The 15885-nt window shown below is 55.7% G+C and overlaps 1 long non-coding RNA gene across 1 annotated transcript; it reads right to left on the bottom strand.

Annotated features, from left to right (window-relative positions):
* Window positions 1–2674: 2674 nt before the first annotated feature.
* LOC141738525 (uncharacterized) lies at window positions 2675–15823 on the bottom strand. Its single transcript, XR_012585411.1, has 4 exons — window positions 15650–15823; window positions 13808–13937; window positions 11049–13409; window positions 2675–6772 (listed from the first exon to the last, which is right to left on the bottom strand). It is a non-coding gene; the product is annotated as an uncharacterized LOC141738525 (long non-coding RNA).
* Window positions 15824–15885: the final 62 nt, after the last annotated feature.

Below are 15885 nucleotides of genomic sequence, written 5' to 3'. Positions count from 1 at the left end.
TCCCTCCTGAGCCGTGAGGGACTGGGGATCATCTCAGAGCTGCGAGGGACAGGGTCCCCTCAGAGCCATCAGGGAACAGGGATCCTCTCAGAGACGTGATGGGCCAGTGTCTCCTCAGAGTTATGGGAGCCCGGGATCCCCTCAGAGCCATGAAAGCTCAGGGTCCCCTCAGAGCCCTGAGGGGCTGGGGTTCCCTCTGAGCCATGAGGGACCGTGGATCCTCTCAGAGCTATGAGGGGTCTGCATCCCCTTAGATCCATGAGAGACCAGGGATTCTCTCAGAGCCATGAGAGATCGGGGTCCCCTCAGAGCCATCAGGGACCAGGGTTCCTCTCAGAGCCATGAGAGATCAGGAATTCTCTCTGAGCTGGGAGGGACTGGGGGTCCTCTCAGAGCCATGAGGGACCAGAATTTCCTCGGAGGTATGGGAGCTCAGAATCCCCACAGAGCCATGAGGGATTGGTGTCCACTCAGCTCCATGAGGCATTAGGGGTCCCCTCAGGGCCATGAAGTGTGGGGGTCCCCTCAGAGCCGTGATGGACCCATGTCTCCTCAGAACTATGGGAGCTCAGGATCCCCTCAGGGCCATGAAGTGTAGGGGTCCCCTCAGAGCTGTGATGGACCCATGTCTCCTCAGAACTATGGGAGCTCAGGATCCCCTCAGAGCCATGAAAGCTCAGAGTCCCCTCAGAGCCATGAGGGACCAGTTCCCCCCAGAGCCATGGGGGCGCAGGGTTCCCTCAGAGCTGCGAGGGCTTGGGATCCCCTCAGAGCTGTGAGGGCTTGGGGGTCTTCTCATAGCACCTCTCTGATGAGGAAAGGCCAAGAGCCCCGGGGCTGTTGAGCCTGGAGAAGAGAAGACTGAGAGGGGATCTCATCAATGCTTATCAATATCTAAAGGGCGGGTGTCAAGAAGATGGGGACAGATTCCTCTCGGTGGTGCCCAGTGACAGGACAAGGGGCAATGGACACAAGCTAGAACATGGGAAATTCCATCTGAACACGAGGAAAAACTTCTTTACTGTGAGAGTGCCAGAGCACTGGAAGAGGCTGCCCAGAGAAGTGGTGGAGTCTCCTTCCTGGTGTCTCCTTCCCGGACGCGTTCATGTTCAGCCTGCTCTGGGTGACCCTGCTCTGGCAGGGGGTTGGACTAGATGATCTCCAAAGGTCCCTTCCAATGCTGACCATTCTGTGATTCAGTTACTTGGGCTGCTGTAGCTTAGGCTGGAGTAGGACAGCAGCCTCCACCGCAAAGCCAGATGTCTAGGCTGAGATATTCTTCACAAGAGAAAGCAAAGTCATGCGCAGAAAAATAAGAGAAAAAAAATGAACTGACCCTGGTGTACTCAGGACAGCGGGGTCTTACTTGATTCTCAAGTTCCAGCAAATGCAAACCCCCCTGCCAAAGCAGGGTCACCCAGAGCAGGTTGGACAGGAACCCCCAGGTGGGTTTTGATCATCTCCAGAGAAGGAGACTCCACCACCTCCTCTGGGCAGCCTGTGCCAGGGCTCTGCCACCCTCAAAATAAAGACGTTTTTCCTCAGGTTGAGATGGAACCAAGGGTCAGAAAAAGGCTGCGTGCTGAGAAGCACTACCCAAGGGCGATGAAAGCTCAGCGCTTGTTCATGGGAGGTGCGGAGACTTCAAAATACACCTCAAGGTGGGTGTAGGAGACCTCGTGCTCCCAAAATGCTCACTGTCTCCCCATCGCGTCTTCTCTTGCCTTCCTCTGTGGCTTCTGCTCTTCCCTGCAAGCATCACTCTCCCTGCGCAAGGGGAGAATTGCTCTTCTTTCTCTTGGTCTTGGAAGAGCAGCGCATTTCTATGTCACTTGCCGCTTCTTGGATTCAGGGTTGAATTTCTGCCATTTAAGCAGCACGAATCTCGAAATAGCTCTGAGCTTTGTTATAAATACACATATTTGCCTCTGAAACACCGGGGAGCTGGGCTAGAACAGGGAAGCGATGACTCACGGTGCGAAACACTGCTTCATCTGTATTATCAGAGGCAGCATCAAGAAGTGATGAAACACGGAGTACATCAAGCGCTTCTGATGATGCTCAGGCAGCGGTTAACATACAAAGTCTCCCAGTCAAAACCAGGAGAGTGCCGTTGAGATGGTGTAACCCTCCCCAGCTCACCCTTCTAAAACGCCCCATCTCTTCGCTACCCGAACGCCGATTCTTTTACTTTGGTGTTTCTTGTTATTGTCCTCTTGCGAGATGCAGAAACGGCCCAGAAAAAGCTACCTGAAGTTGTTTTTTTGTAGAATAACCAACGAGCACTGCCGGAGTGGTCCTAAGATCCAGGATGTTCTGGCTACGGGGGAATGCAGCAGCGTCTTTATCCCAGAACACATCCTGCTCTTCCCAGACCCCACCGAGTGGACTAAACGGATAACAACCGCGAGGCTGCGGTTGCTGAAAACTTTGCGCTGGCAGCAGGAGCGATGCGATCTGCCTGCAGGAGGGGAATCGTGCGGTGAGCTTATTTACGTCCTATTTTTAGACGCTCTCACCATTCAGGCCCTGTTCGGATGGCGGAAAACAATTCTCCCGCTCGGGTTCCACCGCCATATTGAAAAAAGAAATGGCAACGAAAACCTGCTCCACTTTTTTTCTGATTCCAGGTAGACTTTTGCCTCTCCATCAGTAAGGTGCGATACTACAAACTGCCATTTGCCAGCACATAAAGTGATTTTTAAAAAAGACCCCCCCAAAAAGGAAGCACTTAGAGCTTCACAGCTCCACATTCAAGTTTAATGTTATTAAAAATCAAGTATCTACTGCAAATTTGACTGGTGTTTTACAAACAGACAGAAACAAGTTCCCTGCCCTGAAGGCTCACAGTCTAAGAACCAAAAGTGTAAAACGTAGAGAAGCAGCTTAACTGGACTCAGTAGGAAACCACTGGAGAACTCGTTAATTTACCTGCTTATTGGACAAGGCCCAAACTTCTTGTCTGGGTACCAAATGCCCCGTACCGCCAACTGCCAAGAGACTCCTCTCCAGCACAGCAGGGAAAAACCGTTCCGTGTTCACTGCTTTGTGGTAGCAAGTGGCCACCGAACACCGAGAAGTGACAAAATACAGACCCCTTTGCCCTCACAGATTTCTTATTTGGAAAAAAAAAAAAAAAAAGGATCCATACAGAGAGAGGGGCTCACCACGCACAGACCTACTCACACACGTGAAATCAAAGACCTCAGCCGCACCAGGACGAGAAAAGGCGGCAGACGGTTGGTCACGAGGCAAACACCTGCAAGCGGTTGAAGACGCTTCGGCACACGTGGCTCTGCGCCAGCTCCCGCAGGGCGGGTTCAGAGCGGTTCACACGAGATCACCCCGATCTGCTCCCGGCAACAATCAAATGAGCTTAAATGGCCCAAAATTCTGAGCTGGCCACGCTGGCTGGGATGAAGCAGGCGCCAGAGTGCTCCTGCCTTGCGCTCTGCTGGGCAGGGCCGGTGACGGTGAACTTGGAAAGAGATCTCACTCCTTGGACAAAAGAGTTTCCAAACTAAACCATCAGCCACAGCAGCCAGCTGGAGCCAGAGGAACATCCCTGTCTCTGTGGGGATGAGCCAGTTGCCTGCACCCTCTCCATGGCAGACCCTTTGGGGCCAGGAAGCCCAATTAGTGATGAGGAAAATGAGCAGCAAGTTTGAAACAGGTCAGGCAGCAACGCCGGCCCTGAAGTTGCACTACGTATTTGGGCAATTTGCTATAAACACATTTCATCTGCTGGGAATTTTTTTCTTAACGGTTTGGGATATGATGAAAGCTCATCCCCAAGAACAAAAAGCATCCGTCCCCCAAGCTACCGGGGGCAGAGGGAGATGAAGGCAATAACGAAATACAAAGAAAAGAAGTGTTAATGTACAGGGAATCAGTGTCAGCCCGGGACGACAGGTGTGCCCCACCTCTGGCTTACAAGTGGTTCCCCCATCAGTTCCACTGGGAGTATTGTAGAGATATGAGAAGGGGTTTGGGGGATGCCACCTCCTTTGGGTGTGCTCCGAAGGTGATGGATAATGCAGCCAATTCCCCTCAGTTGCTGCGGTGCCAACCCAGCACCTCCAGCGGAGCGTGTCCCAGCACACATCAGAACAACTCCAAGCAGAACGCGGCCCCGTCACCATAATTTACAGCAAACTAAATCCCATTTCAAGCTCTAGAGAAGGAACTGACCCTATCTTTTCCAGCTAGCTTCCTGGGTGGGAGCAGCAGTGAAAATGTCGTTTAGCCTGTGCCGAAGCACGGAGAGAGCTGGGAACCGACCGGCTGCCCCTCCTTGGCAAAGGGATGGGCATCCGCGCAAGCCGTCAGCAAGGCCTCACCCTGTGCATGTGTTTAGGTGCCAGGAGTCTTTTGCGAAGGTGCAACAACTCAAACCGGCCCATAAAATTGAGGACAGCAAAACTTTGTCTGGGGGAGCAGCCAGGGAAACTCCAGGCCTTCAGAAGAGTAGGTGCTTAAAAAAAAAACCCCAAGCTCGCTGGAACCCTTTCAGAAAACTGACTCGAACTTGGAGAGGCCTGAAACACTTTTGTTCTTGAGAGATTTTGGGGCAAACTATGAGGTACTGTGGCAAACCCTCACCACCACGCAGAAAAGGGCAGTAGTACCAAGGTGGATCCTAATTCTACTTTGCTTGGATCTTTGGGATAAATTGCTAGAGAGACCTTATCGCTGAGCGGCAGAGACTCTCTCCTCTCCTACCTCCAGCCTAGAAGCCGTGTCGTGGTGCCTTCCTCCTGCTCCGCGTGACCACACAGAGGTGTGTCAGATCTCACGCAGGTGGAACTTCTCGTGCTGGAGGAGGTGCTGCTTCTGAGTGAAGCGCTTTGGGCACTCGTTGCATTGGTACTCCCCGGTGTGGGTCCTCTGATGCCGGATGAGATTGGAGGGGTGGCTGAAGGTCTTCCCACTGTACGAGCACCAAAGGACCCTTCCGCTCCGGCCCGAGTGCATACGCTGGTGGATGAGGAGGGTTTTCTTTTGGGAGAAGCACTCCTGGCACTTGTCGCACTCGTAAGGCCTCCCCCACAGGTGGCCCCTCTGACTTGGCTTGCAGCTGCCGTTGGTGTTGACGCTTTTCATGCACCAGGGATCATAGAATCATAGAATCATTTAGGTTGGAAAAGACCCTTGGGATCATTGAGTCCAACCATCAACCCCACTCTACAGAGTTCTCCCCTGCACCACATCCCCCAACACCGCATCTAAACGACTCCTAAACACATCCAGGGATGGCGACTCCACCACCTCCCTGGGCAGCCTGTTCCCGTGTCCGACCACTCTTTCCGTAAAGAATTTTTTCCTAATGTCCAGCCTAAACCTCCCCTGCTGCAGCTTGAACCCATTCCCTCTTGTTCTAGCGCTAATTACCTGTGAGAAGAAACCGGCGCCAGCCTCTCTACAACGGCCTTTCAAGGAGTTGTAGAGAGCAATGAGGTCTCCCCTCAGCCTCCTCTTCCTCAAACTAAACAGTCCCAGCTCCTTCAGTCGCTCCTCGTCAGATTTATTCTCCAGGCCCTTCACCAGCTTCGTTGCCCTCCTCTGCGCTCGCTCCAGCACCTCGAGATCTCTCTCGTATTGAGGTGCCCAAAACCAGACACAACACTCAAGGTGTGGCCTCACCAGTGCTGAGTACGGGGGGACAATCACCTCCCTCCTTCTCCTGCTCACACCATTTCTAATACAAGCCAGGATGCCATTGGCTTTCTTGGCCACCTGGGCACGCTGCTGGCTCATGTTCAGCTGCTTGTTAATTGCCGTACACTTTGCCTGTGGCTGGGACGCTGGTTTGGGCTTTCGCATTGAAGGGCGATGAAGATGATGAGGGGATTGGAATACCTCTCTTATTAAGAAAGGCTGAAGGATTTGGGGCTCTTCAGTCTGGAAAAAAAACGGCTGAGGGGGGACCTTATCAACACTTATAAATACTGAAAGGGGGGGTGTCAGGAGGATGGGGCCAGGCTCTTCTCAGTGGTGCCCAGCGACAGGACAAGAGGTAACGGGCACAAACTTGACCATAGGAAGTTCCATCTCAACATGAGGAGGAACTTCTTTCCTGTGAGGGTGGCAGAAACCTGGCACAGGCTGCCCAGAGAGGTGGTGGAATCTCCGTCTCTGGAGACATCCCAAACCCGCCTGGACGTGTTCCTGTGCCACTTGCTGTGGGTGACCCTGCTCTGGCCGGGGGTTGGACTGGGTGATCTCCAGAGGTCCCTTCCAACCTCTACCATTCTGTGATTCTGTGATTCTGCTTCTGCTTGAACCTCTCTGTGGCCACATGGGTCCTGTCTTCCACATGGGTCCTGTCTTCCGCATGGGTCCGCTGTTTCACGTGGGTCCGCCAGCGCTGCTGATGGAGGAAGCCCTCCTCGTCTCCAGCGTGCTCACTGCTGCACTGTGTGCCGTGGCTCTCCTGGTCAGTCGTCAGCATCTTCTTGAGACAGAAGCCCTTCCCACGCGCAGTAAACGAGCGAGGTCTCTTATTGGGATGGTTTTGCCCACAGAACATGACAGGGTTGCTTTCGCCGAGACCCTCTTCCCCTGGCGTGGATGGCACCAGCGTGCTCATGCTCTGGTTTCCCTGCTGCACAGGAGAGCTGAACGGACTATCAAAGGGCGTCACCTCCCTGGGACCATGGAAAACCAGCTCCTCTGACTCCCTGGGTAAAGTCGTGGGGGGCTCTGAGCTTTGGGGATGTTCCTCAGAGTCCAGCTGCTCTATTTTGGACCTTTATCACCTCATCTACTGGAACTGACAAGAATAAGAAAGGGGGCAGTCAGTGGTGTGAGACACAAGACGCTTCTGAAATCCCCCCCGGCTCCTTCCCCCGCCACCCGTGAATCAAACAGGCCCGTCTTACACGGCAGCTGCGCTCACAGACCAACAGCCGGCTGAGAGAGCGAAAGACAGAATACAAGGGAAAAGCACAGGGATGCTTCCCTCTCCGCTGGCTGAGCAGGGAGTGGGAGTAGCTGGGAGGGAGGGGGCAGAGGGAAGTGCTGCCGTCCAAAACAACAGAGTCTTCTCCTTCTTCTCCAAGACAGCAGATGTCTCCATCCAAGACATCTCCATCTCTCCTTCTCCTAAGCGCAAAGATCTCCTGGACCTGGGGCGGCCCTTTGCTTCCCTTGCCCGCACATATGCCTCCCTCCCCACGCCAACGACTTGGTACTTCTCTTCAGAGAGCACCAGCTCGTTTTCCATGAGATCCACCTTCCCTCCGCTCCCAGGACGTGGTGACCCACCTGCGTAGCCCCCTTCTTGAAAGGGGACACATGAACACTGGCTAGTTTTGACTCCAGGCATGCCTGCTACTGCTCAGGGTACGTATGTAATGAGGAAGCCTCCTCTGCAGCCCTCACTGAGGCAGTACAAGTGCGTTTTCTCTGAGGGTTCATTGCTTTCATCTCCCAGCTAGGTGCCTGGAGCTTTCTACTCACGTTAAACTTGTCTTGGACTTTCTCTTGACTTTCATTCCTACCTGAATATTTAATTTCAGTTGACCTGGATATGAATATGGTGGAAAACCAACCAAAGGTCAAGGATGGAAACCGCGAAAACAGAACCACAGAACGCTGGTCTCTAAATTGGAAAAGCATGGATTTGACGGATGGACCACTCGGTGGGTAAGGAACTGGCCGGATGGCCACACTCAAAAGGTTGCAGTCAACGGCTCAATGTCCACATGGAAACCGGTGATGAGTGGCGTTCCTCAGGGGTCAGTAGTGGGACCAGTGCTGTTTAACATCTTTGTCGGTGACATGGACAGTGAGATCAAGTGCACTCTCAGCAAGTTTGCCAACGACACCAAGCTGTGTGGGGCGGCTGACACGCTGGAGGGAAGGGATGCCATCCAGAGGGACCTTGACAGGCTGGAGAGGTGGGCCCATGCCAACCTCATGAAGTTCAACCAGGCCAAGTGCAGGTTCCTCCATCTGGGTCATGGCAATCCCAGGCACAAATCCAGGTTGGGCGGAGAATGGCTTGAGAGCAGCCCTGAGGAGAAGGACTTGGGGGTGCTGGTGGGCGAGAAGCTCAACACGAGCAGGCAATGCGCACTCGCAGCTCAGAAAGCCAACCACATCCTGGGCTGCATCAGGAGAAGAGTGGCCAGCAGGGCGAGGGAGAGGATTCTGCCCCTCTGCTCCGCTCTGGGGAGACCCCACCTGGAGTACTGCGGCCAGCTCTGGAGTCCTCAGCACAAGAAGGACATGGACCTGTTGGAGCGGGGCCAGAGGAGGCCACGAAGATGATCAGAGGGCTGGAGCACCTCTGCTGTGAGGACAGGCTGAGAGCGTTGGGGTTGTTCAGCCTGGAGAAGAGAAGGCTCCGGGGAGACCTTATAGCAGCCTTCCAGTACAGGAAGGATGGGGAGGGACTCTGGATCAGGGAGTGTAATAACAGGACGCAAGGTAACGGCCTCAAATTGAAAGAGGGTAGATTTAGATTGGAAATCAGGAAAAAATTCTTTACTGTGAGGGTGGTGAGGCACTGGAACAGGTTGCCCAGGGAAGGTGTCGATGCCCCATCCCTGGAGGTGTTCAAGGCCAGGCTGGACGGGGCTCAGAGCAACCTGGTCTGGTGGGAGGTGTCCCTGCCCAGGGCAGGGGGGTTGGAACTAGGTGATCTTTAAGGTCCCTTCCAACCCGAACCATTGTGTAATTCTGTGATTCTGTGATTTTGAAAGCTGTTGACAGTGTGAGGGCAAAATCTAAGCAGGGATCAGCCTCCTCTCTGGAGAATGTCACTTCCCAGTTGACTAGTGCCGTGCAGTGACTGACAGCGGAGAGGTGACAACGTGGCACAAGGGACATGAGAAAAAAGCTTTTAAGGTTTAGTCACAGCATGGTAAATACCATCAAAACCCAAACAAGCCCCACTGACACCTCTGATGTGCCACAAGGAGAATAAACAGAGACCAGGACAGAGGGTGAGGAAGTGACTGGTGAGCTGGGGATGGTCTACTAACCAGGCAAATATTACATGGTTTGGGGGAATAACAGAGCCATCCCAGCTCGCCGGGGACTTCCCCAGCCTCTACGTAGCTGTTGAGGCCCTGCTCTGGAGCTCTGCTCCCTCTTCTGAGGACGCAGCCGCCAAGCAGAAGGAATTCCAGCAGAAGAGCAGCAGAAGCGTTCTGGAGGACATGAACCAGGACTCACAAGAAGGAGTGGAACTTTCTGGGCCGGTGTCACGTCCCACTCTTAGGAAAGAGGGGGGGTAAGTGACTTCAGATTCGTAAATCCCCAACGGCGTGGACTAAGGTGAGATAAATCTCAAGGTCCATATAGAAACATTTATTAGCGGCCCAAAATGACTAGCACAGGTGTTAACAAGTCCACGCTAATTGGTCAGGTATATAACAAATTACGGCAAAGGGGGAGGTGTGCATTGTGTTACTTAACAACAGGGACAGGACAACTTACGGCAAGCGGTACGTAAGGCCGTACTTAAGGTCGTTACTTCACAACTCTAACCGTTACTTAACAATTCTAAGAGAAAAGAGAAACTGAGGGATAGAGAAAGGAAAAGACGGAGAAAAAAGACAGAGAGAAAGGGATCGCCCATCCTGCTTCCAGCGTCTTTTTCAGGGAAGCTTCCCAGGCATGATTTTCTTTCTTGGAAAGAATCTTCCCGGGCACAATCTTCTTTCTTGGGAACCATTTTCCCAGGCACTACCTTCTTCTTTTGTTTCCTCTTTGTTCCCCGCTAGGGGCACTTATTTTCCCCTTTTCTGTTTGCTCAATTAGCACAGTCCACCCCCCTTGCTGAGGACAGCCTCAGCTCAGGTTTCTCCCTTCTCCCAGGTGACGTCTAGCGTGATTCGGGTGGAGAGACGAGTGCCATCGTCATACATGTTTAGCATGATCTCTGTAATCTTCATTAGCGTATGCAGGGTGTGCGCTTCCATATGCATTTCACGGATAACGAAGCAAAGGTCACTCATCGGACACAATGGCCTTGAGAACTGAGAACTAGCGAGCTCACCACACGAGTGGCAGAACTATCCTGTCTTCACAAGATGGTTCTCCCACACTTTCAGGCGCCAGAAGTGTGAGCCTTATCAGTTCTTTGAAGGCCAGGCCTGCATTATTTATTTCCTTGCGAGTGTTTGAGGCATTCCATTGAAGGCTTGGAGGGGCTCCTGCCCCTCGGCAGGGAATTTACAGTCCATCTCTTACAGACGGATACCAAGGAGCCCAGGGGCTGCAGGGAAGAGCTGAGCTCTGCATCAGCCACGGCCTTGCTGAACACTGGGGATGGCCTCCCTGCAGCAGGATGGGAGCCGGAGGTGACATTCCATCTGGGAATATGCCCAAACCCCTTCTAAGCCAGCTTTGCTTTCAGCCTTTGCCGTGCCCCATGGCAGGAGGTTCTACATCTTGCACACGTCTGATGACGGACTTTGCCCTACTCGGGTTAAAGCAAACGCCTGCTCATTTCACGGGGTGCTCACTGGATCTCGGACAGCAAGAAAGAGCGAAGGTTCATTCCTTCAGCTCCTGCTGGGCCCCGCTCGCCCAGGCACAGGCCCGTGTCGTGTCCCCCTCTCTGCCGCGGCTTCCTCAGGCTGAGTCGTCCTACTGCCTTCCGTCTCTCCCGCTACGGAAGCTCTCCACCTCGCCGCTCGGCTCTGAACCGCGTCCCTGCCTACTGCATCCCTTTCGAGACTGAGCGAGCAGAACTTCACGCACTTCCCCAGATACTTTGGCCTAACACCATCTTTGGAGAAGACCTTAAGAATTGTTCTGGACTTCATTCCTAATGGTTCCTTCTATTTATTCCAGGGATGCCTGTCTCCTCACCTGCAGTGTCTTGTCTACCCAGGACTTTAATCTTCCTACTAGTGAAACAATCCGCATGCTTTTTGCCCACTTTCCTGACCTCAGCGTGGCTCTTGCTCTTTCCCCGCCTGCCTCTCCTCAGTCCCCGTGTCCCACGGGGAGACGCCGTCCCACACCGGGAACGTCGGGGACTCCCCGCATCTCCAGCCGCACAGCGCACCGTGGGATCGCTCGGAACTCACCCACGCTGAGCTCGGAAAACTCCGCATCCTCCGTGGCTCCCCACTCCTCCCCGCACAGCTCTTCCTCTTACTTCACAATGCCCGCAAAGCTCGGCTCGGGAACGCCGAAGTCTGTTGATGGAAAGAGGAAACTTCTTTACTGGTTTTCACAGCGCCGCTCAGCTCTTCCTTTGCCCAGGAGGTTTGCTGCCAGCTTGCGTGAGCCGATACAGGCAGGACGCAGGAACAACCACACGCCACGGATGGAAAGCAAAGAACAAATTTAATCTCGATACCTCCCAGACCGGGGAATCTCCGAAGTAACACCCGGGCAGAGGCACGCAAGCAGGGACCACGGGCACCGTGGAGTGAGAGAGTCCTTGTTAGCAAGGGGCCTTGGCAGCGAGAGAGTCCTTGTTAGCAAGGGCGCGCGCGGACTCCCTGTTCTCGCTGGTATCTAAAGGGTTCAAACAGGCACAGTTTTCCCACTGTGCTTTGATCTTCTTCAACAACAGGCCAGGTGTTTGCTGACGACACCAAGCCGTGTGGGGCGGCTGACACGCTGGAGGGAAGAGGTACCATCCAGAGGGACCTTGGCAGGCTGGAGAGGTGGGCCCATGCCAACCTCATGAAGTCCAACCAGCCCAAGTGCAAGGTCCTCCACCTGGGCCAGGGCAATCCCAAGCACTGATATGGGCTGGGCAGCGACTGGCTTGAGAGCAGCCCTGAAGAAAAGGACTTGGGGGGGCTGGTGGACGAGAGGCTCAACATGGGCCGTCAGTGTGCACTAGCAGCCCAGAAAGCCAATCGTATCCTGGGCTGTATCAGGAGAAGTGTGGCCAGCAGGTCGAGGGAGGTGATTCTCCCCCTCTACTCCACTCTCGTGAGACCCCACCTGGAGTACTGCGTCCAGTTCTGGAGCCCCTACTACAAGAGAGATATGGATGTGCTGGAACGTGCCCAGAGAAGGGCCACGAGGATGATCAGAGGGCTGGAGGACCTCTCCTATGAGGACAGACTGAGAGAGTTGGGGTTGTTCAGTCTGGAGAAAAGGAGGCTCTGAGGAGACCTTCTAGTGGCCTACCAGTATCTTAAGGAGGCCTCCAAGAAAGCTGGGGAGGGACTTTTTAGGATGTCGGGTCATGGTAGGACTAGAGGGAATGGATTAAAACTAGAGATGGGTCGATTCAGGCTGGACGTTAGGAAGAAGTTCTTCACCATGAGGGTGGTGAGACACTGGAACAGGTTGCCCAGAGAGGTGGTGGAAGCCCCATCCCTGGAAGTCTTTAAGGCCAGGCTGGACGGGGCTCTGAGCAACCTGATCTAGTGGGAGGTGTCCCTGCCCGTGGCAGGGGGGTTGGAACTGGATGATCTTTAAGGTCCCTTCCAACCCTGACAATTGTATGGTTCTATGATTCTCAAGCGCCTAGACAAGGTGTCCCCGAGTCCATCGCAGACTTACGTTATCTAAGTGCAAGTGTTTTACTTGCAAGCGCCCAAGACAATTGGTGTGACAGATGTGTTTCCCAGCACCCCAGGTGTGAGTCACTTGAGCGTATTTACAATCCTCCTCGCCGATCTTCCGTTGCTTTCCCACACAGCTACCCCGCTTTCATACACGGCCCCTCTCCAGCATCTCCCGTTCCCGCTTCTGGGAGCTTCACTCCGCCCTGCAGAGAAGCGGTTTCCCCTTTGCCCCCCGTTTCAGGAGTGCATCCTCCCTGCCCCTGTGTCCAAGCGCGCCCTTGCAGAACAACGCCCACCGGCTCCGGGTTCAGCCAGCGTTGTTCTTCCTTCCAGGCTTTCCTGTCCCATCAGGCACCGTGCTCCTTCTCTGCTGTCCTGGCTGCTCCCATCAAGTTTAAACAGCAGAGACTCTGCTAACGAGAAAGGTCGAACCCATTATATTTTCTTCTAACACGCTGTTACTCCCCCTGAACCCGCTCCTCCTGCAATCTGAGAGGTCCCCTCCGCAGCAAATCACGGCTATCACCTCGTGACGTGCTCTCTCTGGTGACAACAACACCCAACGTTAACGCCTGAGAATAAAGCTGGAATTTATCAAGCATTGATCAAGCTGGAATTTATCAAGCGTTGGAACAGGCTGCCCAGGGAAGTGGTGGAATCGTCGCCCCTGGAGGGATTCAACAGCCGGGCAGACGTGGTGCTGAGGAACATGGGTTAGGGATGTTTTAGGTTGATGGTTGGAGTCGATGATTTGAAGGGTCCCTTCCAAGCCAGACAATTCCATGATTCTATGAATTCATCTCTTGCCTGCACTTAGTTCTGCTGGAATCTCTCTCGAAGCCGCCGTGTCCCTATTGCAGGGCGTTTCTCCCCTCTGAAGCCAGGACAGGAGGTCAGGTTTGGAGATGGCGTAATCTGGTGAGGAATAGAGACGTGAAGGTTTCTGTGCTGCCTCAAAATGCCTGCTGCGTCCACAGGGAGCGACGCACACCCAAACCGGCTCTGTTGGCCACAACCCACCACTGGGCAGCACGGAGAGCCCTCTGCATGGCCACTGGGAGACGGCGGCTTCCGTCTCTGGCAGCCAATGCCACCCCAGCAGGGAAAAGCCCCACGGACCAAGGGAATGTGACACGGAGGTGGCTGCAGCCAGTGCCCACCCCCAGTAAGCGCTGGAGACAGAGGGACTGGACAAAACACAACGCCAGCGGGCACCAGCTTCTCTACATTTCTACAAATCAGCTGCCCAGGTGTGGGGAAAAGTCCCCAAAAGGGAGTTGCTCCAGAAGAAGCAACAACTGACTGACACGTACCCAGAGAGATGAGCGATTCCTTCTTCCCTCTCAGCACATTTTTGTACGGCTCCCTCTGCCATTCCAGAGGCAGATTCTCCCACTCTTGGGCAGAAAAGTAAACGGCGTCGCTTTTGAACGCTGCCGGGGCCTGAAATGGCAAAAGTGACACATTCGGCACCGGGTCTGGAACCGAAACATCCCGAGGAAACCTCCTCGTTTCTATTTATTGCTGCTGCCGGGTATCAAGTGCTGAAAGGAGATAAAAATGCCCTGTGGGGCATTCTTGTGACACAAAGAGAGTCAGCTCTTCAGTTTAAAGGACTTTGTTAATTTGCGCTAACAAACTGTGAATTCCACAATATTCTCACCTCGCCCTCTGCAGAGCCTGACCCCACCGCCCCATCGTGGACCTCGGTGTGGGGGAAGAACCTACGGTGGGGGAAGAACCTACTGTGTCCTAAAGTGCCACAACTTCTCATAGAATGGCAGAATCATTAAGGCTGGGAAAGACCTTTAAGATCATCGAGTCCAACCGTTAGCCCAGCCCTGCCGAGCCCACCACCACCCCACGTCCCTCGGCACCGCGTCTGCCCGGCTTTTGAATCCCCCCAGGGATGGCGACTCCCCCACTGCCCTGGGCAGCCTCTTCCAACGCTTGACAGCCCATTCCAGGAAGAAATTTGTCCTAATATCCATCCTAAACCTCCCCTGGCGCAACTTGAGGCCGTTTCCTCTTGTCCCATGGCCTGTTCCTTGGGAGAAGAGCCCGACCCCCCCTGGCTACCCCCTCCTTTCAGGGAGCTGTGGAGAGCGAGAAGGTCTCCCCTCAGCCCCCTTTTCTCCAGGCTGAACACCCCCAGCTCCCTCAGCCGCTCCTCACCAGACTCCTGCTCCAGACCCCTCACCAGCTCCGTTGCCCTTCTCCGGACTCGCTCCAGCCCCTCCGTGTCTTTCCTGGCGTGAAGGGCCCAAAACTGGACACGACCCTCGAGGTGGGGCCTCACCAGTGTCTAGGACAGGGGGACCGTCGCTGCCCCCATCACGACCCTCCCCTCCCGGGGCTACGGAACACCGGGACTGACCCTCCCCTCTCGCCCGGAGCCCCGCTGCACCGGGACCGACCCTCCCCTCCCGGGACCGCGGAACACCGGGACCGACCCGACCTTCCCGGTGCCCCGCCGCACTGGGATCGACCCGACACTCCCGGGACCGCAGCACACCGGGACAGACCCGACCTTCCCGGGGCCACGGAACACCGGGACTGATCCTCCCCTCTCGCCCGGAGCCCCGCTGCACCGGGACCGCGAAACACCGGGATCGACCCGACCCGACCCGACCCTCCCGGGGCCCCACCGCACCGGGACCGACCCGACTCACCCGCCCCGCGACCGCGGCGCACCGGGACCGACACGACCTTCCCGGGGCCACGGAACACCGGGACTGAGCCTCCCCTCTCGCCCGGAGCCCCGCTGCACCGGGACCCCGGCTCCCCTCCCGGGACCGCAGCACGCCGGGACCGACCCAACCCTCCCGTCCGGGGCTCCAGAACACTGGGACCGACCCTCCCCTCCCGTCCGGAGCCCCGGAACACCGGGACCGACCCGACCCTTCCGCCCGAGGCACAGCGGGACCGACCCGACCCGACCCTCCTGGGGCCCCGCCGCACCGGGACGGACCCGATCCTCCCGGGACCGCAGCATACCGGGACCGACCCGACCCTTCCGTCCGGGGCCCCAGAACACCGGGACCGACCCGATCCTACCGCCCCGCGGCCCCGCCACACCGGGACCGGCCCTTCCCTGTACCCCCGTCCCCGTCGCACCGGCACCGACCCTTCCCGGTAGCCCCGACCCCGCTCACCTCCGCGCCGCCCCCCGCAGCCGCCAGGGGGCGCCCCGCTCCCGCTCGCCCCAGCGCGGCGGCGGCGGCGGCGGTGATTGACAGCTGTCAATCAACCGAGAAGCGGTTGATTTGAAGGCCTTCCCCCCGTTCTCCCGCGGGTGACACCCACTCCCCCTCCCCCCCCCCCCCCCCAAATTCCCGGTGGCCACCGGGGAAAGCCCCTCCCGCTGCGACACCGGGCGCGGCACCGCCCG

This window comes from Larus michahellis, chromosome 2, assembly GCF_964199755.1.
Source record: "Larus michahellis chromosome 2, bLarMic1.1, whole genome shotgun sequence".
In the NCBI taxonomy this organism is placed as follows: Eukaryota; Metazoa; Chordata; class Aves; order Charadriiformes; family Laridae; genus Larus; species Larus michahellis.
This window is presented reverse-complemented; position numbering and strand designations above follow the sequence as displayed.